The sequence below is a fragment of the Pinus tabuliformis genome, chromosome 2_2 (assembly GCF_031772625.1).
Source record: "Pinus tabuliformis cultivar Carrire ecotype Pingquan chromosome 2_2, CPIR1, whole genome shotgun sequence".
Classification (NCBI taxonomy): domain Eukaryota; kingdom Viridiplantae; phylum Streptophyta; class Pinopsida; order Pinales; family Pinaceae; genus Pinus; species Pinus tabuliformis.
In genome coordinates, this window is record NC_142300.1 from 855,652,487 (window position 1) to 855,672,649 (window position 20,163).

Sequence of the window (20,163 nt, forward strand, 5' to 3'; positions counted from 1 at the left end):
ACCAAGACTGTTCATCTTCATAGAAGAGATTGGGCAGAAAGGCTTCCTGAAGCCTTATGGGCCTATAGAACTACATGGAGGAACACAACAGGACATTCTCCCTATGAACTTGTTTATGGGAAGGAAGTCCTGCTCCCCATTGAGTTCCAAATCAAAACCTTCAAGGTGGCAGTCCAATTGGGAATGAGCCTCTCAGAAGCCCAAAAACATAGAATGGACCAGCTAAATGAGCTAGATGAAATAAGACAAGATGTAATTCTAAGGACCGATCTAGTTCAACACCAAAGATCTAAATGGCATGATCGTCATATCAAAGAAAGAAAGTTTCAGAAAGGAGATTGGGCTCTATTGTTTGATTCAAAGTTTAAAGACTTCAAAGGGAAATTTCAAACTCATTGGCTTGGGCCATATGAGATTGATGAATTCTTTAGTAATGGAGCAGTTCGAGTGAAAACTATTGATGAATTTCATACTCCTCTTATTGTGAATGGCCATCGCCTGAAAATCTACCAGAAGCCACTCTCAAAAGAGGAATTTGTCAAGTTGTTCAAAGAAGATTCTGCAATGAGGCTGGTGGAGAAGCATTCTTCTCCTCCATCAGCCTAATCTCTGTTTCTTTCAGTTAAAAAAAAAAAAGAAAAAAAAGAGAAAAAAAAAAGAAAAAAAAATTTCTTGTATAAGCCTGAAAACCAATCTTGGATTGGCAGTCTTATGCAGAAAATGTAAGGTGAAAATCAGGGTCACCTGACACTTTATATTTTCCAAAAAAAAAAATCCCTCTTCTTCCATCTCATCCATCTCATTCATTTCATCCATCTCATCATCTTAATTCCATTCCATTTTTCTCAGTCCATTCACTCCATCTCATTCTCATCAATAAAGTCCCCATCAGGACTATTTCATTTAGTCAAGTTGTTTTAATTCTCTGGGTGCAGGAAGAAAAATGTTGCTGCAAATTCTACAGCTAGGAGCCAATTCCGCAGCTGATATCCGAATTCCGCAGCTAATACACTCTGTCCCTGCAACAAAAATAAACTCTGTTTCAAAAAGAAAAAAGTCTGCAGTCAGAAGTACCAGCATCATTAAAAGGTGAAGACACACAGCATATACAAAGGCAGCAATAAATCAAAGGTTAGCATCATGATTAGCAAAGGAATCAAAATACACAAAGGTATGTTCTAAACCTCTAACTAACAGTTATATCATTATGTATGGTTTTCAGATTATGGTATTAGGCACCTAGTGTAATGATTGAACAAGATCTCCGTTCACTCCTCGTCCATTATGCTGCGTAGTCCACCTCACCTCCGTTTTAACGGTCCCATAATCGCTGTGATTCAAACCTGATACGGCCCGCTCCCTTGCATTAATTCTTCGTACCAGAATGACGTGTCCTGTTGTACCACGACTCCTCAACTGATCATTCCGCAGCCAGGTGTATACAGTTACCCGACGTCGATGGGATTCGGCCGTTCTATCCTTTAATATCTTTCTACGCATGCATAACTTCATTCCTATCGCTGTTCACTCCCTCGATTTCATCGATTTCACTCTCGGTTCATTCACTACTCTGTCTCACCGTAAACCTACGCTGCTCCATTCTCCTCATCTCTCCGCTTAAAACCCTGACCAACAGGCTCGCAATTGCATCACGGCCATTCTACTGTAGCCGTAATACCCACTACTGAACACTGTTTTCCCAATTTCCATTACGGCCATTCTACTGTAGCCGTGTAGTTCTCTGTTCCAGCCGTAATTTACGCTGAGGAGCACTGTTTTCCCGTGAAGTCTCTTTCCTCTAGCGTCCAAACAATATTGTCAGAGCAGCAAGAGAAGTTGGTAACCGAAATGGGCAAGTTATTAAGAGCAGAGCCGGAAGGTTCTAAATTTCTAGACGGTTACCCACAAACAAGGAATGCCCTGCAGAAGGCCAAGTGGTTAAAATTTATTCAGAAATTCAAAGGATACCACAAAGAGGTTACCAAGGCCTTTTCTCGGTCGTTTGATGGGAAAACAAACACTGTGGAGATTGGGGACCTGCAATTCACTGTCACAGAAAGCAGCTTGGCTCAAGCAACTGCTTTGCCTCGTACTGGAGAACGATGGTTCAAGAATCGAACTGTTGAAAGCCAAGAGTGGAAGAACATATTGAAAAATCCAGGTATGGATACTACTATCTTCACCAAAGGAATACCTGTAAGTAACATTAAAAAGGAATGGACTGCCTTACTTTTGCTAGTGCAGAAATTTTTGACATGTGAAGGCAGATTTGGTACAATGTATGTTTATCACACAAAGATAATGATGCATTTTATGGGTGAACATACCATCAATCTCCCTTATTTCCTGCTATCCAGTTTAAAGAAAATGAGTGCTACTGTGCAAAAACATGTGGGTAACATTGAGCCACACCTATACCACCATGGCCTCATCAAAATATTAATTGAAGAGCAGTTAAAAATCAGGAAGGACACATGGGAGAAATTCCTTATTAGGAACCATTTTCAGGAGGCGGCTGAAACCTTTGTTAGCTCTCCTAAAGTACCAGCCTCCATTAGCTCTCCTAAAGTGCCCCGGAGAAGTAGAAGAAAAGAAAAAGAAACTGCTGCCCAAGATACTGATGTAGAAGAAACTGTCCAAGAAATCATTGCAGAAACTCTTTAAGAAATTGCCCAAGAAACCGTCCTGGAAACTGGTCAAAAAGAGAAGTAAAAGGGCAACAAAACAAAAAGACAGAAAAGGGATAAGGGAAAAGCTATTTTGCAAACACCATCCCCTTCACCTGAGCCTTCAACCAAAGAAGATACTCAAACATTAGGTCATAGGCTTGCTCAGCTTCGGGAAACTGCCATCTCCAAGAAGAAAAGCACTAGCATACAGGTAAGAAGAAGTAGAAGGCTCATAGAAAGGAAAAGTGTAATAAAAGGAAAACAGTCCCATTTTGTTGACTTGAGCACACCTGAGAAGAGGCAAATTCAGCTAGACATTGACTCAAGTCCTCCAAGAGAGGAAAGCCCTTTTCAACAAGAAAGAGAGAGCAGCTTTCAAGGGTTTGAATTCAGACCAAGGCAAACTCCAGATATTGACCCTGTTCAGCAAGAAGCATATGACTATTTAGAAACATTGGAGCAATCTGTTGCTGGTCCTAGCACAGTCTTGCCCCTTGAACAACAGGTTCAATCTCTGAAGCAAGAAATATTTGAACTAGAAGTCCTAAATCGCCACATCAAAAATGAAAATGAAAAATTGAAACAACAAGGTAACATGGACAAGATGATCCACGACAATACCATGCTTCATTTGGGCCTTTGGCAAAGAAAGAACAGAAAGTTGAAGAGAAAATGCAAGAAGTTGAGCCGGGCATTGATCAACTTAAAATTCAGGTACTTGGTAAAGAAACCGAGAACAAGTTTGGCAACAAAGAGGAAGAGAAGAAGGTTGGATGTCTTGGCAGAGGCATCCAAGCATATGAATTAAAGGATTATGCAAAGTTTTGGTTGCATGAGGACATGCAACACCCTCAGAGTGGGGGTATGTTGAGCCTCAACCTTGCACTCACTTAGTTATCTTCCCAACAGCTTTTTCCCATTCACTTCTTCCTTTTTCCATCTTTTCCTCCATTAACTTGTTCAAATTATTGCATTACATGTATTTTTATCATGGTTTGTTAACTATGCTAATGTTTGACTGTTTGATTAGAATTTTGGAACATATACATCAATTCCGCAGTTGTTCAGCAATTCCGCAGCTATTCAGAGATTCCGCAGCCTTTTTGTTGTTTGATATACTCCACGTGTCTTCTCAAGGAACGGGCCACATGGGCACGTTGGGATGGATGTACACATGGATCGTATGCTATTGGTTGAGCCAAACCAGTCACGTATGCCCTTGGTCAACGCAGGTGTTCCCTCGGTCAAATGGTCAAGTTCCAGACGGTGGCACGGAAGCCGTGAGCAGCTGAGACACGGAACCATAGCTGGCACTTCCTCCACGCCACGAAGACAGCAAAAGACAGGATCCAAACATAGATTTAATTCCCATGATGACCGTTTTCTCCAAACGTGCACGGAGTTGCCTTCGTGTTGCTGCATAAGTTAATTAGTTAAGACTGCGTGTTGCTGCGTAGTTAATTAGTTAGGTTGTAGTTGCTTAGTTCACACAGAGGGTAGTTTATCCCTGTGCTTATAAATAAAGCGTGTGCCAATGCTTATAGATTAGCTTTTTGAATATTGTAAGTGCTGCGCTTATTTTGTTATAAAAACTCTGTTTTAGAAGGCTGTTTCTACAGCACTTTTTCACTGTACTTTGACATGCTGGTTTTATAAAAGAAGATTGTTTCTGTTCACCTTTTTGTAGCTGATCTTTAGCTGGTTGCGTGGATGGAGGGCCCCCATCTATGACAGCCTGTGTACATAGTGTTTGATTTCATTTTCCTGCCTTCAACAATTTTTATTTCTTTCATCATGTATAATAGTGTACCGTTTGATTTCATGTCATTTCATTTCCAGTATTTATTTTAAACAGATCAGTATTGTTTTCTGCAGGTTTTAACCCGGGATTGTTTGTCTTTGTGTATTTTCTTTATCTCTGATGGTATTTTCAGTTGTCATATTCATAGTTGCTGCCTTTACTCTGTTTTTCTAGCTTAATTTCTAGTTTAGTTTCTCAAGTTGTATGCTAACACATTGATGGTCTCCTTATCATAAGTTGTTCATCTTTAAGAGATCAGAATACTAATAAATTACAGCTTGCTTTGAGTAGCTTTTGGCTTATATCACTATCTCTTTCTTCACTTGTTACACATAACAATGTATGTTGGAAGCAGAATGCTGGAGAAAGGCACAATGGTGTTATAATTTGTCATTTAGAGCTTTATCACTTTTCAGACTTATCTCTAACTACTTCCTAATCGTGTTTTACATAGTACTATATGTTGGAAGCAGAGAGTTAGGAAGAGATGAACATTATCATTGGTTTTTAAAGTGGTTTTCTTACCTTTTTATTTGCAGCAGCATGAGTAGTGACTAGTGCCATTAGAAAGTGGTTCTTTGCTTTCAGTTCATTTCAAGTTATTTATTTCTTTCAATCTCTTTCTTTGCAAAGTTTAGAAGGTAGCTAGAAAACACCAGTTACACACACTCACTCATTTAGAAATCACCTTACACACACTATCACTCATCTGTTTATAAAATCATCACTCCATCTTAGGAAGTTAAATTGACCACAAACAACACCCCCAAACGACAAAAAGATCTAAGAGGTTGCTTAAGTACATATAGTACACCTTCACTTCATCAGCTTACGATCTCCTGGTTGACAATTTATGATAGCAATTTAGACAACACTAAATTGACTAAACACCATCTACTAGGCTTTGTTCCTTTTAGCTCCAAAAATGATCACTGAATAGCTAGCTATGCTTATTCGAAATTTCCTATGGCAAGGAGGAAAGGGGAACCAAAACATTTTCATCTTATAAGATGGGACATAGTGAAAAGGACAATATCTGAAGGTGGATTGCAGGTAAGAGATCCAGGGTTAGCCAATCTGGCTTTGGGAGGTAAGATTCTCTAGAAAATCTTCTCAAATCAAAGACATCCTGTAAGTCAAGTTCTAATTAAAAAATATCCGCACAGAATCTCAATAAAGAATATGGAAGAAGGAGCTTCTCACAAAGGAACCACGCTATGGAAGCTGCGTAGCTAAGGTTGGGAGTTCTTTAAAGATTAGATCTACAGAATCCCAGGAAACAGGAAAAGAATTGGACTGTGGGAAGACAAGATCATGGGCCTCCAACCCCTAAATCTTGCTTCGGAAATTGTAGATTTGTGTAACTGGCTCATCTAAAAAGGTATTCACAAACCTGCTGACATATTCACTTGGGATTCCATTGGGAATTGGAGTAATTGGGCTCTCCATCACCCCCCTAACTGGATGTTCCCCCAACTCCATCTCTTTCTAGCTAAGTTCTCTGGTCTGGCTCCTGTGCATCTCCATTCGAGGGACAAGTGGGGCTGGGGGAAGACCGGAGCTTACTCAGCACGGCAGGACTTTGCAGCTCTTCAAGATCAACTGCAACAAATCCACTCTACAAAGATTTGGAAGCTTGTTTGGGATCCATTTAGCCTCCCAAAAATAAATTTCTTCTGCTGGATTCTCATCCACAGAAGGGTCCTCACTGGAGATAATTTAGAGAAACGGGGAATTATTGGTCCCCATAGATACCCTCTTTGCTGCATGGCTTAGGAAATGATTGAACACCTGTTCATTGACTGCCCTTCTCTCAAGAAGTTTGGTTGCAAGCAATGTTGGGGCTCAGCGCCCAAATGCGAGAGCAACTTTCAGTAGTTAGTCTATTCGCCTCATTGAAAGAGCACTATCCACACACTCTGAGGAGCAAATCAACATGGACCAAAATCTGAATTGCAATTCCAAAATACATCTGCTAGGGAATCTGGTTAGCAAGAAATTAAGCCATCTTCAACAACATACTACAATCCATAAATACAGTGACAACCAAGGCCAAAGATCTGCCACTGGAAACCTACGAAAATAGACCTCGCAAGCCAGACAAATCTCTATTCCCCGAAGAGCTCAGTTGGCTAGGTGAATCCCAGAGAAGGACCAACAACAAAAAGAACCTCTCCTTGCCTTGCCACAATCCAGAGTGGTGGCTTTGGATCTTTGAGGCAGACTTTCATAAGTGGTGGAAAAGTCAGGGAAAAGTCACAGTATTATTCGATAGAGCCTCCAAAGGAAACCATGGATATCAGGCATAGGAGGAACAATCTACTCCTCTGACGGGCACAAAAATGACAACTTCAGTTGGGGCCTAGGATAGAGCATTAACAACCAGGCCGAGATTCTCGGGCTATTCAAAGCGTGTCAGCTTGCTCAGAGGAACAAAGGGGAAAACCTTCAAGTCTTCGAGGATTTCGAAATCCTGATTAAAATCCTTAATGCTGGCGACCATCTCAATAGCTCTGCGCTTAACAAGACCCTTGAAAGAATAAGAAAGAAGTTGCAAAACTTCACTTCCTACTCATTCTACCATATCCTCCGAACTCTGAACAAGGATGCTAACATTATGGCAAATAAAGTTTGCTTATTAGCACAAGGTTTTCTGTCAAAGAACGATGAAGAAACTGAAAGGCACCCAATTCCTTAACAGAGAAGGATAACTGAGCATGGACAGGGCAGCCAAGGCAATGTCTCTGTTTCGTACTCCCTATGCAACAAATATGTCTCCATGAAAGTGAAAACCTTGGCGAACACAACACTCACCCAAACTGCATATAAATGCAGAAGACCGATGCTGACCGACGACTATGACACTAGTAGACAAACGTTGTTGGAAAGTCAATCATCGCAAACTTGTAGGTTTAGACTCAACGCTGCTCCAACAGTTCAAATAGAACATCGAAACTAGCATGCCACAGATAATGTGTTTGCCACAGGTAGACAAACACTATTGGAAAGTCAATCATCGCAACCTTATGGGTCTTGACTCATCGCTACTCCAACAACAGAAATCGAACCACGTAACTAGCTTGGCATCGAATAGCAATGTCTGAGGTTACAATTTTCGAATTGCTGGAAGCAATTCTGGGTAAGTTAGGTTTGTCTTAATCCACCAAAGAAAAGCGGTAAGGAAGAGCCAAGTTTTTTAGACTCTAAGCACAAAGCAAGGAACTCTCAGATATCCCAAAAAGAATCAAATGCAATAGCGAAATTCCAATACAAAAGCTAGATTTTGTGGATTCTAAAACACCATAAATCTTATGATTGATTGTAACAGAGGTTGTTTGGCTCAGGCCCAACCATATATTTTAATAAAATTCAATCGTTTATGTTAAAAAAAGAAAAAAAATATATGACTAGATAATAAGTGACAAATTATTTCATGGTGAGACTACCCTACAAGCCACCAACTTTCTATCATATCCATGAGGACAACAACAATTTGTAGTTCAATATAGCTAATTTGGAACAAACTTGTCTTTAGAGCCTAGGATTTTTTTCCACCTCTAATGTTTATGGACAAAGATATCAACATGTGGGAGCCAAACTATCACCTTTCCCATGTCGACTCCTTTTATTGAACATCATGGAAAATCTCCATAGATTAGTTATCCTTACTAAAACAAACACTTCATTAGAAATGATCACTAATCCTACGACATTACTACTTCAATATACTTTTTTACCACACAAATATTATTTTGATGTCTACTTTTCTTATTTCATGATAAGACTACCCTACAAGCCACCATATTTCTATCATATCCATGAGGTCAACACCAATTTGTGGTTCAAGATATAACTCAATTGGAACAAACTTAGTTCTATAAGCTATGTTATTTTTTCCACCCCTAATGTTTATGGACAAAGAGATATCAATTTTCTAAAACATGTCAAAGCCAAAGTATTACCTTTCCCATGTTGATTCCCTCTATTAAACATCATGAAAAATCTCCATAAATTAATTATCCTTATTAAACGAACATTTAATTGGAAATCAAATTTTGATATCACCATAATTCACTTTTGATAAATCAACCAAAATCCCCTAAAATAATATTTAGTGACACAAAAACTTAACAATTTTCATAAATTAATAATTATTTATAATCAGAAATACCTCCCATTAAACAAAAGAAAAGACTAACATTTTATTTAATGGAATTTAATTCCCCTTGAAAAACACACGAGCATTTCATTTAAGTTACATTCAAAGTTTCATGGATTTGGTTTTTTCAAATATCAAAATTATTTATTTACCTCCATTTGAAAGGTTTGTCATGGATCGAAATTCTTTATTTCCCTCCATCTGAAAGGTTTATCCACGGGGAATATGGAGAAGGAAGCGTGCGACCATGCCATCACACTCTAGCTTCAAAATTGAAGCTTGTTTGCAATTACTTGAATTTTTTACCAGTTTTATTCCCAAATAAATACGTCAAAAGTGTCATAATGACCATATACACAGTGCGGCAGTGGCGCCTCACAGATGAAAAATTCGGAAAGATCAAGGGTCGAGGCCACTTTTGGCTTTACATGCCCTCTAGATTGAGAACTATTCTCTAGGAGGGGCTCCTAGCGTCCCATAATGACTTGCGGGGACAAGCATGGATCCCGTGAAACACATTCCCCTAACAAAATCCTTGTGTTCATGTTCCTATTTGTGGTGGACTTCATGTGAACAGAGGAGACTGACTAAAGACATTAATCTATCAATACAACCCTCATCTTTGGTATGGATCCTTTTCTCATTCTCAAAATCCCAATTCTAGTGACAAACTCAAGAGTCAGAGTGGTTTCCTTTGGAGTTCCTGCTTCTTCAAGTTTGTACATTGCTTTCTATAAATTTTCTGGCATATCTTCAACTACCTATTTAATTAAATGGCACATCAACATCATTGGAGCCTTTCACTATCACTGACTATATCTGTCTTGGTCCCCTCCAGGTTTGTAAGTATGACAAATTTCTAGTGTGTTGTTGCAGTTTCAAGCCATGTTTGATTGCAAAAGTGGACCCTCTGTGATTTGGGTCAACATTTTTTGATGATTTGATGTGGGTTTGAGCTATGGAAAATTGTCCTTGTTGTTCTTTAGATGTGGGTGTGAGGTGGGGTGGATGAATTTGATGTGGTTATGAGTCATGGTGAAAGATAAGCTAGTCCTCAGTGTTTTTAGAGTCTCACAATCTGAATTCAAAAATAACAGTATTAGACAGAACCAAGATCCTCCTGTTTGATCCTCATCCTCACAACAACAACAGAGGGTGAAATCTTCTAGAATGAGTGCCTTGAAGGATTCTTCTGCTTCCAATAATCATCCAATGGATCAAAATTCAAGTAAGTCACCTTCTCATGGCATAACACAAGATATTGCAACGACCCACAATAACAATAATAATAAAAACAATTATAGCAATCACAAGGATGCAGATAGGGTAGTGTTTCTTGTGAATGATTTTTAGAGCCTAGTTCCCTCTCCTGGAAGTGCCCACCAATAGGCCCTCCAACAACAAGGTTTGCATCAACAAGCACTCCACCAGAAATCCATTAAACAACATGGAATTCAATGAGTTGGGTTCCAGATCCCACTCGAGCCTAGTAGACCGAGACAAACGAAGAAAATTTCGCAATAGACTCAGCAAGAAAAATGAATAAAGGCAGAGCCAATGAATGCTTATGACTTTCTTAATTTGGATAAAAGTAGGACAATGAAAGAAATGATTGAAATAAACGATGACAAGGGTAAGGAAGGGGCAAGAGAGAATGACCATGGTATAAGACATGCACATGGGGAATGACTATATACAAGTGTAGTCTCAGTTTACGTTGAGGATGACCGCTAGTCGTGAAGTGGTGTTTGCAGACGTTAATGCAGAGCCACCCATGAGTGATGGAAATGAACCTACAAAGAGTGAAGGAATCAAAATTGCAACCTGAACTACATGTAACATGTTTTAACTTGACCATCCGCACACTTGTTTTTTACTTTTTAGTTGCGACTTCTTCAACAGTGAATTGTTTCGAAGTTAATATTTATTTATTGTTAGGCACTAGTAGGTGCTATCCCAACACTATCCATTTGACACCTACTATTACGGTGAATAGGATTTCATAAATATAAGGCCATTCACCTCAAAATAGACAATTTCAACCGTGGTTTCACTGATTAATTCAACCAACCATTCTAGTGCCTTTTGCTTATGCATGGATAATAAATGCTTCTCATGGACACTATTTCATGATATTTCCTTTCATGGTTAATTTTTTTCCAAAGGAGTGTCTCCGTTACTTTCTATAAAGCATGAGTGGTGTCGCTTTGTTTCCAGATTTGTGTTACATTTTTTTTAATAAAGTTATAGTCCAAAAACATACTGTTATGTAAAAAATTAGTTAATTTTAGGTTTATTGTTTAATTGAGGTTTAGTTAGACGAAAGGGCACGATCATAAGATCATGCCCTTTCCCAAAGGGTGCCCATGGCGGTATATAAGCCAGGCAACCCATTGTAAACATTCATCATCGGTATCTCATCATTTTAATAAAGTATTTATTCATATATATTCTACGTATCATAAGTTTTTCCGCTTCATCTGGTATCAGAGCCAACACACAAGACTGGTAACGCCCACAAATTTCGCTGACTATCTGGCCCACGGGTCTTCCATAAAACAACAGGCATGTGGGGCTGTGCTTATTTTCCTGGAGTGACACGCTGAGTCAACAAGAAGCCTGCGTGTACCGGCTGTCCAACTGCTTGGGCTCTGTGGGAAACGGTTCAGAAAAGTTCCGTCATTTGTCTGCGCTAAACCAACGATTCCCTGCGCTGAACCAACAATTCCGATGTTGTTTATATTTAAGTTTAGTCGTGACAAGAATGAAGTCCGCTGCAGAGATACAGTGAACCCTGCCGTAGGGATTATTCATTGCGATATAATACTGAAATCACTGATTCGGTGCGGTTATATCCCTATCTGATTATCGGTGTGGTTATACTGTCCGATTGCGTGCCTCTGCAGTTTGGAAGCCCTGGCAATTGTCTGCCATAATAACGCAGGAAAAAAAAAAAAAAAGAGCAGCTTTTGAATAATCAACGGGAGGTGACCACCAATAGACGTGACTGTTCGCAGTAAATAAAATATAATATATTTATAACATCAAATATATAACGTTTATTTATATATCACGTCAAAATTATATATAACGTGTGTATATATATATAATATAATTATATATATATGTTATATATAATACATAATTTAATTTAGTTATAAGTTTTATATATATATATATATATATAAAGTTAATTTAATTAATTAAAATTATTTATTTAATTAAAAATTTATATATATATATATATATATATATATATATAATTAATTAATTAATTAAAAGTTATATATATATATATATATATGTGTGTGTGTGTGTGTGTGTGTGTGTGTTAATTTAATTAAATAAATTTATTTTAATTAATTAAAATTTATATGTATAAAATTTATTTAGCTAATTAAAAAAAAAAAAGAGGGAGAAAATATATTTTAACTGGCAAATAAATACACACCCCCGCAAACCCGCTCAATGTCGACAATGACAATGGCGGATTTCCAAAAAAAATTGTTGGATGCAGAGCATAAGATAAATAGCAACCACGATGAGGTAAATAAAAGATTAAATGAATTCCAGATCAAGCTTGGGGAGCAAGCTGATGAAATAAAAAATCTTCACGATACGACAAATCGAATAGAATTAAAGATGGAAAATTAGCATGTTCAGACAGAAGCAAGCATCAAAGAGGTCTTAACAATGCTGAAAATTCTGTGTAAAAGGTCGAATTGTACACCCGAACAACTACTAAAAGAAGGTGAAGAGAATCAAGAACACATCTCGTCAGATTCAAAAAATTCAACAGACTCTCATGAGAAAGTTGAATCCCCAAAAAAATCAGCGACACCCCACCAAGAAGCGAGTAACACAACCTTTACAAACAAGCAACTCTGGGATAACTTTACCAATCAACACCCTTTTTCCGCTCAACCAGTAGCAACATACCAGCGACGGACAAAAGTCGAGATGCCTAAATTCGATGGAAACGAAAAAAACAATGTTGCATGGATAAATAAAGCAGAAGAATACTTTGAGATATATGACATCAATGACGATGACGAAAAGCTCAGGCATGCATCCATGAAAATGGAAGGAGAAGCATATAACTGGTATATGTGGTGGAAAAAGACAACACACGTCATTAGCTGGAGAAAATTTAAAGATGCATTCTTCAATAGATTCCAAGGTATAAAGGAAGAAGAATTCTTTTCAAAACTCATCAAATTACGACAAAAAGGAAGTGTGGATGAATACACTCAAGAATGGGAGACCTTAGTAACACGAGTACCTGGGTTATCAGAATCTCGTCTAATTCAGTCATACATCTCGGGACTCAAAACCCATTTACAAGCAGAACTTGAGATGCATGACATTACATCTATATAAGTAGCAAGACGAAAAGCAAAAACAGCCAAAAAGAAATCCTAACCAATATTTTGGTCAAAAGCGGAAAAAGCTTATGCAAGACGAAGGATACCCCAGTATGTGGACTCAAATAATACAAGATATGTTCCACCACATCGTCGTGAAGATGAAAAATCTAATGTGGAAATGCAAAGGATAAAAGAGGGTAAATGTAAACGCTGTGGTGAGAAGTGGGACCCCAAACATAGATGTGCTAAAGGAAAAGAACCAAAGAACCTATATAATTGTGAAGCAACCAATGATTCAAACAGTGAAGATTATGACATAGAAGACATAGAAGACGCCCTAGAATTCTCAACAGAACTAGATGATGGAAGTATTCCACAAGTGTCATTATCAGCTATGACAGGTATATCATAACCTCAGACTTTAAAGTTAAAAGGACACATAAAGAAGAACAACGTAGTGTTTCTCGTTGACTCTGGAAGCACGCACAATTTTTTAGATGCAACCGTGGCAAAGAGACTCAAAATCTTTTCATTTCCCTTACCAAACATGAAAGTGATGGTAGCTAATGGCAAGAAGATTGAAAAGGTAGGGAAATGCCATAAGGTCAATTTGCAGATTCAAGACTTTAATCTAGAGTCTCCATTCTTCACGGTACCATTAGGAGGAGTAGATGTAGTCCTAGGTATCCAATGGCTACGAACTTTAGGCACTTATGCCGCCAACCATCAAGTACAATTTATAAAATTCAAATGGGGAGGTCATAAGTACAAGCTACATGGATTCCAAGCATCAGAAAATCAAGTTGTATCATCATCTCAGATGATGAAGCTGAGTCGAGAAGAGTCACCAGAGATACAAGATCTGATTCAGAAGCATGAAAAAGTATTTCAAGACCTACCTATGAAGATGCTGCCTAATAGGGAAATTGAGTATACAATAGAAGTCAAGGCAAGATCAGACCCCATCAACATCAAGCCATACCGATATTCACATCACCAAAAAACGGAAATTGAGAGATTAATCTAAGACCTTTTAAAGTGTGGGACCTTGATCATCTTGGAATATATAATCAAGTGGAAGGACTTACCGAAGAAGACGCTTCTTGGGAGAATGAAGCATTTTGTCAACAACATCCGTCGTTGCGCATGCTTTGAGGACAAAGCATTCTTTCGAGAGGAAGGCAATGTTATGTAAAAAAATAGTTAATTTTAGGTTTATTGTTTAATTGAGGTTTAGTTAGATGAAAGGGCACGATCATAAGATCATGATGTTTCCCAAAGGGTGCCCATGGCGGTATATAAGCCAGGCAACCCATTGTAAACATTCATCATCGGTATTTCATCATTTTAATAAAGTATTTATTCATATATATTCTGCGTATCATAAGTTTTTCCGCTTCACATACAGAACATGAATATGTATTTAAATGAAGTCAGAAGACTACCTTTACATATAATTTTCCTTACCAAAACTGAAAATGGAAATTTCCTAGGCAACTAGCCTGGCCATTCATTATTGTCTTTCCTATAAAGTATTTTCCCTTTTAAATTTTATCAATTTTCTTTTTTAAGGATTTTGATTGTTTCTTGGTTACTCTCGAAGCCATATTTGTGATACTGTTTACTCGATAAAGCACCATTCTAAGAAGATTGTATTTTTGCAAACTGGTTATCTCAAGTAGATCTTGGTTCCTCTTTAATAGTAGACAAAATTGCAAATATACTCTTTATTTTATCCTTGAATTGTGAGAAACTAAATTGAATCTATTAGGCTCACTAACACATGGTTCGATACTCGATAAGATTATAAGATTAGATAAGGTGGTTTTATTTATTTTTAATAAATGATCACAAGAGTAGCTCAATGTGGGAGTGTGAAAGACATCCAACAAACAAGAGGACAATGTGGGAGTGTGAAAGAAATTTCCTAGAAAAAAAAGAAGAAAAAATTATAAGTACATGAAGGAATCTAAGTGCTAAAGTATATGTTAAAGTGATAGAGACTGAGATCAATGCAATGCAGTTGTAGATAAGATAAGAGAAGGTTATGTTTAATGTCCAACCAATGACCACAAGAGTTACTTGGTGGGATTCAAAAGTAGAATTAGTGCAATTAGTGCAAGTACATAATGGGAGTGCAAAAGCAACTCCTAATCCTAATCTACCAAAAAAAAGAAAAAACAACCAAAATATAATCCTTAATACTCCAAAATAATATAGATACAAAACAAAACTCATGTCAAACATAAGATGCAGACATTAGAAGCTCATTGGATGTCTCATTAGAGCTAGAAGTAGGATGAGAGGAGGAAGAAGAAATAAACACGACATAAGAAATGGTTTTAGAAGAAATGGCTTCTAAAAACGTGTAAATGGCAGAGCTTTTTGCAAGAGGCACGTCTAGAGATGTGGGCCCATATCTTCGCCATTTTATATTTATATTTATTTTTAAATTTTCTATTTTGTTTTTATGGGATGTATATCTTTAAATCTTTCAAGTCAAGTCTTAGTACCTAGACTATCAATACAACAAATTTTCATACAATGTGTGACTGTAGAGAACAGAGGTGTAGGGAAGACCTATATGCTCATCTCATATATGAGCAATACTTTTCCAACTGTAAGTTCAACTCTCATAAAGTTATGTTTGATACTTCAGTGTTTTCAAGTGTTTAATTCTATTTCCCCTAAATATGTTTTTGATTTGCAAGGGTTTAATTCTTTTATCTCAAAATATGTTTATGAAGAAAGGAATTAACATAGTTTTTGTGATTTTGTTATTTTAGACTCCTTCATTTTTAAAGGACTGGCTGACTAACAAATTGACAATCCTTATCTTTTTCATAAAAATTTTGATCTCATTGATAATGAATAAAAAATGATGAATTTTCATTGATTATGTTTTTATATGAAAAATATTATGTAGGGTAAAAGTAAATATTAAAATTTCTGTGAAGGGCAGTTTAAAAATAAAACTGTCATAAAAAAATTCCATGATGGGTAAGGGGACTCGTCAAATTTAACCCATGATCGCACATATGATCAGATTCATTTGGTTGAATTCATGAGATTGGATTATTTGTGCCTCCAATCGTGGTGATTTGGTTCTACTGCGGAAGTGTGCACAAGATTGTCTACACTACTGGCGATGGCCCATACCGAAGTCCTCCATCTCTTTGAGCAACTTCAAAATACTTCTAGACAAGCACAAAGAGGCGCTTAACCAAAGGAGATCTATTCGGGTGGGTTGGAAACATTAGGAAACTGGCCTATGGAAATGGACCTCGCCCCTAATAAAGATAGTTGTATCAGGGGTACTACCATCCATTAATCAAGATTTCCAGTCAGATTATTTATTGTAGCATGGAGGGAATCCTAGCTACTGGTAGAGTTTGGAAGGCACAAACAGGTGCCTAAAATGACGATTCGAAGGGTAAAGCCCATGGTTCATTAGGTTATTTCCATCATTAAATAGGATTGGATGGAGAAGTTGTTTGATTGGTGCACCTCACATTACTTAGGAATCATTTCTCTATCAGTGTAAGCTAAATCAACTATATGTTTCTTTTTCTCTCTTGTCCTCCCTAACTTGTATTATGAGGCTATATGTCCAGGATTCCATGGAGGAAGATGAACCCGAAGGCATAAGAGATAATAGCTTCACCAAAGAAGACGACAAGTGCCTTTCTGACACAAAAATCAACCATGAAAATAAGCAAATAAGAGAGCAAGAATGCATTGATTACAACAAGGAAATCAAATATCCTAAGACCATAGGTGGTCACAAGGCAGATGCTCTAGCAAATATGGATTTTGATGATCCAATCATCACTAAAAATGACAGATACCCAAAAATGACCTTGGATTCGCCTGTGCCCAGGCTTTTGGGAGTCCCAAAGCAAAGAAATCGGATGTTGAGGAAATGGACATGGACTCAGACAAGCAAGATTGAGGCTTTGTGCAAGAGGAGAAGCTTCCAAAGGCCAAACCCACTCAAAAGGTAGCTAATTGCATTTTATCTTTATTTTTTAATTATAGTAATTATTGTTTCTTGTCCACGAGGAACTTCTGTTGGCTTAGGTGTCTAGTCTAAATGGTAAATATTTTGCCAAAATCGCCTAGGGCTTTTGTGTTCTGCCATTTGGGTGGCGCAGACCATAGCGACAATGCAACCTATTGGTTGGGTTAAACCCCGTTGACCACAATAGTGAACCAATGTTTACTTGGGTGTCCTAGGTCGATCAATTGGGTTTCATAACATTCTCATTTGTTCACTATTTTAATTGTTTCCTTGTTTTCAATCCTCCTTTCCTAGCCTTTTCCCATAATTGTAATTCGTTGTGGCCCTATTAAAGTTTTATGATTACCAACGAAGTGTATTTTTTCTTGTGGTGTCATTAATTTAGGATGTTGTAAACACAATTTTCGTTTTAGATGTAAATTTTCTCCTAAAAGGAAACAAGTGGAAAACAAGCAATATAATGACTTGTGCCCTAAACTTTGTGCATTTCTTGGCGTGGGAAAAGTTGATAGAGGATTGAATTGGCTATAGTTGATGTTGTTTTTTTGATTGATGATCTAAAGTTGAATGACATGTATTGATTGAAGGTGACTATAGTTGATGTTGTTTTTGTGATTGATGATCTCAAGTTGAATGGCATGTATAGATTGAAAGATGGCATCATAGATCAAATGACAATATATTGAAAGTTAAAAGAAAGGTTGATAGACTCAACCCAGAAAATGGAGTAAGTGTTTGACCAAGGTTCAATTAAATCTATGCAAAACTGTGTTAATAGTAAATTCATTGTGGTTTTTTTTCTCCCAATGGAGAAATATGCCTAAGATAGAATCACTACATGAGAGTTATTAGGAATCCATTCTTGAAACTCTCTTAACTTGCTTAGAATTCCTGGATGAGATTCCTTCCATGGAGCACTCTTTGACACTCCATAGAAATAAATTGACGCCAAAATTAGGTTATTGCCCAGCCATCTCTGTCAAATCTCTGTCATATTTTCCCAAAATAACATACTTGCCTTCAAGACCTCGATCAATATTTTTTTCTGAAACCCATGAATTGCTTAGAAATTGTGATATTCTTCAAAGAAACCTCAAGATCATTAAACAACTATTGTCGAAACTATTTATCTCATGTGAATGCGAGAAGTAGATGTCCCATAAACAAAAAGGAATCTACTTATTCTTTCATCAAATCCTCTGTTCCATTGACATTATCCTTTCTTGTTACTAAAACAAATACATCTTTGAACATGATAGTTTGCTTTATTTCTATTTTCTTCTGTTTGCTCCTGGTTCCATATTATGGACCACAAACTATCTAAATGGACATTTTAACATTCTTATAGATAGTGGCTTTTCTACCCCCATTCATCTTTTCTCTCGCCTGGGTCCACATAGGGCTAGCCTCCCTATCCCCTTGCCCTTACCTTGGGTCAGGGCTAGAATGATGCCCCGAAGGTCGAAGCGATTAAAATAAAAAGTTAAAATCATAAATGGCCACATTGAACAAGAAATTGTACCAAAAAATGTAAAAAATGGCCAGGACAAAATAATTAGCACATGGGAAAAAGATGTAGAAATTTTGAATAATATGACACTTATTCACAGAGATTATCCTTATTATACACTATTGCGGAATGCATGCATAATACATAATCTCCTCTACGTTGATCATCAATTTAGCGAAATTAAAAACAATGAAACATAAATCGCATGCGCACATTAACACAGTATGTAACCCGGGGAAAGCATACAGCTGAAAACCCCCAACTATCTGTATATTATATTGATTGAGAACATGTAACAATACATAGTACAATACTCCTCGCTAGTACTCAGTACTATCTCCACCTGTTACACACAAAACTAGCTCAGATCTGAATCAATCACAGGTTCAAATCTCCTCTGCTGCTTGCCTGCCTCCACTGCGCAATCCTGCATGAGAATAATGATGAATGGAATGACCAAACTCGTATTTCCCTTGTGTGTGACTGCGCAATCCTCATTGGCAATCTCAATCCATGCATGTGCAAATCTCATGCACAACTATAGTCACAACTGACAGCTGTCTTGCCCTTTCACTTACCTCTAACACCTGTCTCCACTGAACTGTCCATGCACTGAGTTAAATAATGTATTCTTTAGTTGCTTTATGAGCTAATAATTAGTGAATTAATTAATAATTAATTCACACAACTCATCACTAGTGTATTCTTTAGTTAGACTAAATACAACTAGTTCAACCAAGTCAAACTGAACACAACTCCATCAACTCCTCAATCAACTCCACCAAAACTCAACCACTTGAGTTCTAACTGAAGTCCATCATGCAATAGCTCAACTAACCCATAGGAAAAGCGTATTTCCTTCAGCCAGTTGCATGTGCCACATCCATAGCTCAAACTGAAGTGCTCCAAGAGAATAAGATAATGTTTATAGTCCAAATATTATTAAGAGCTAATAATATTCGACTGTTCTATATTTATACTGGCAGTCTAAAAATAGACTCCACCCATATGTCTAAAAATAGAAGTCCATCTATTTTTACCAATATGACCAATCATCCACAAATAGCATCCTGCAACTCATAGACCATGATCCATATGTCTAAAAATAGACATAGTCTAAAAATAGACTTTGCGCCAAAAATAGCCTGCAGGCCCACTTAGTGAAGGCGACTCTTTTCCACTAAGCTCCATCATCTTGTTGCATTTTCAACAAAAGACGACACATGAGCTCTACCCCATCCATGGCCATCACCCTGGTTCCATAGGCCCTAGATGAGCCTCCTCTATCATTCAGGAACCCATGATTTTCCCAACCCCTGGAGGGCAATGCACCATCCTACCTCAAAAGGGGTAATCATTGTTATATTATACACATCATGCTCTTGTTATTTGAGCCTCGGCCAATTAACTAAATAAAAAATCATAAAAGGCAAAATACATATAAAGAAGGGTGGAAAAATCAAGGTCGAGCACCTCATGTACCACCACTGCTCCCTCCTATACATTATATACCCAGTTATGGGCTTCCCCTTATCTAGCTACCCCTATGCCCCATTATGTGGCCCAGGGCTGCTACTCTCATTCCCCATTCCATCTCACCTATTTGTCACTTGCCATCTCCATTAGAAGGATGTAC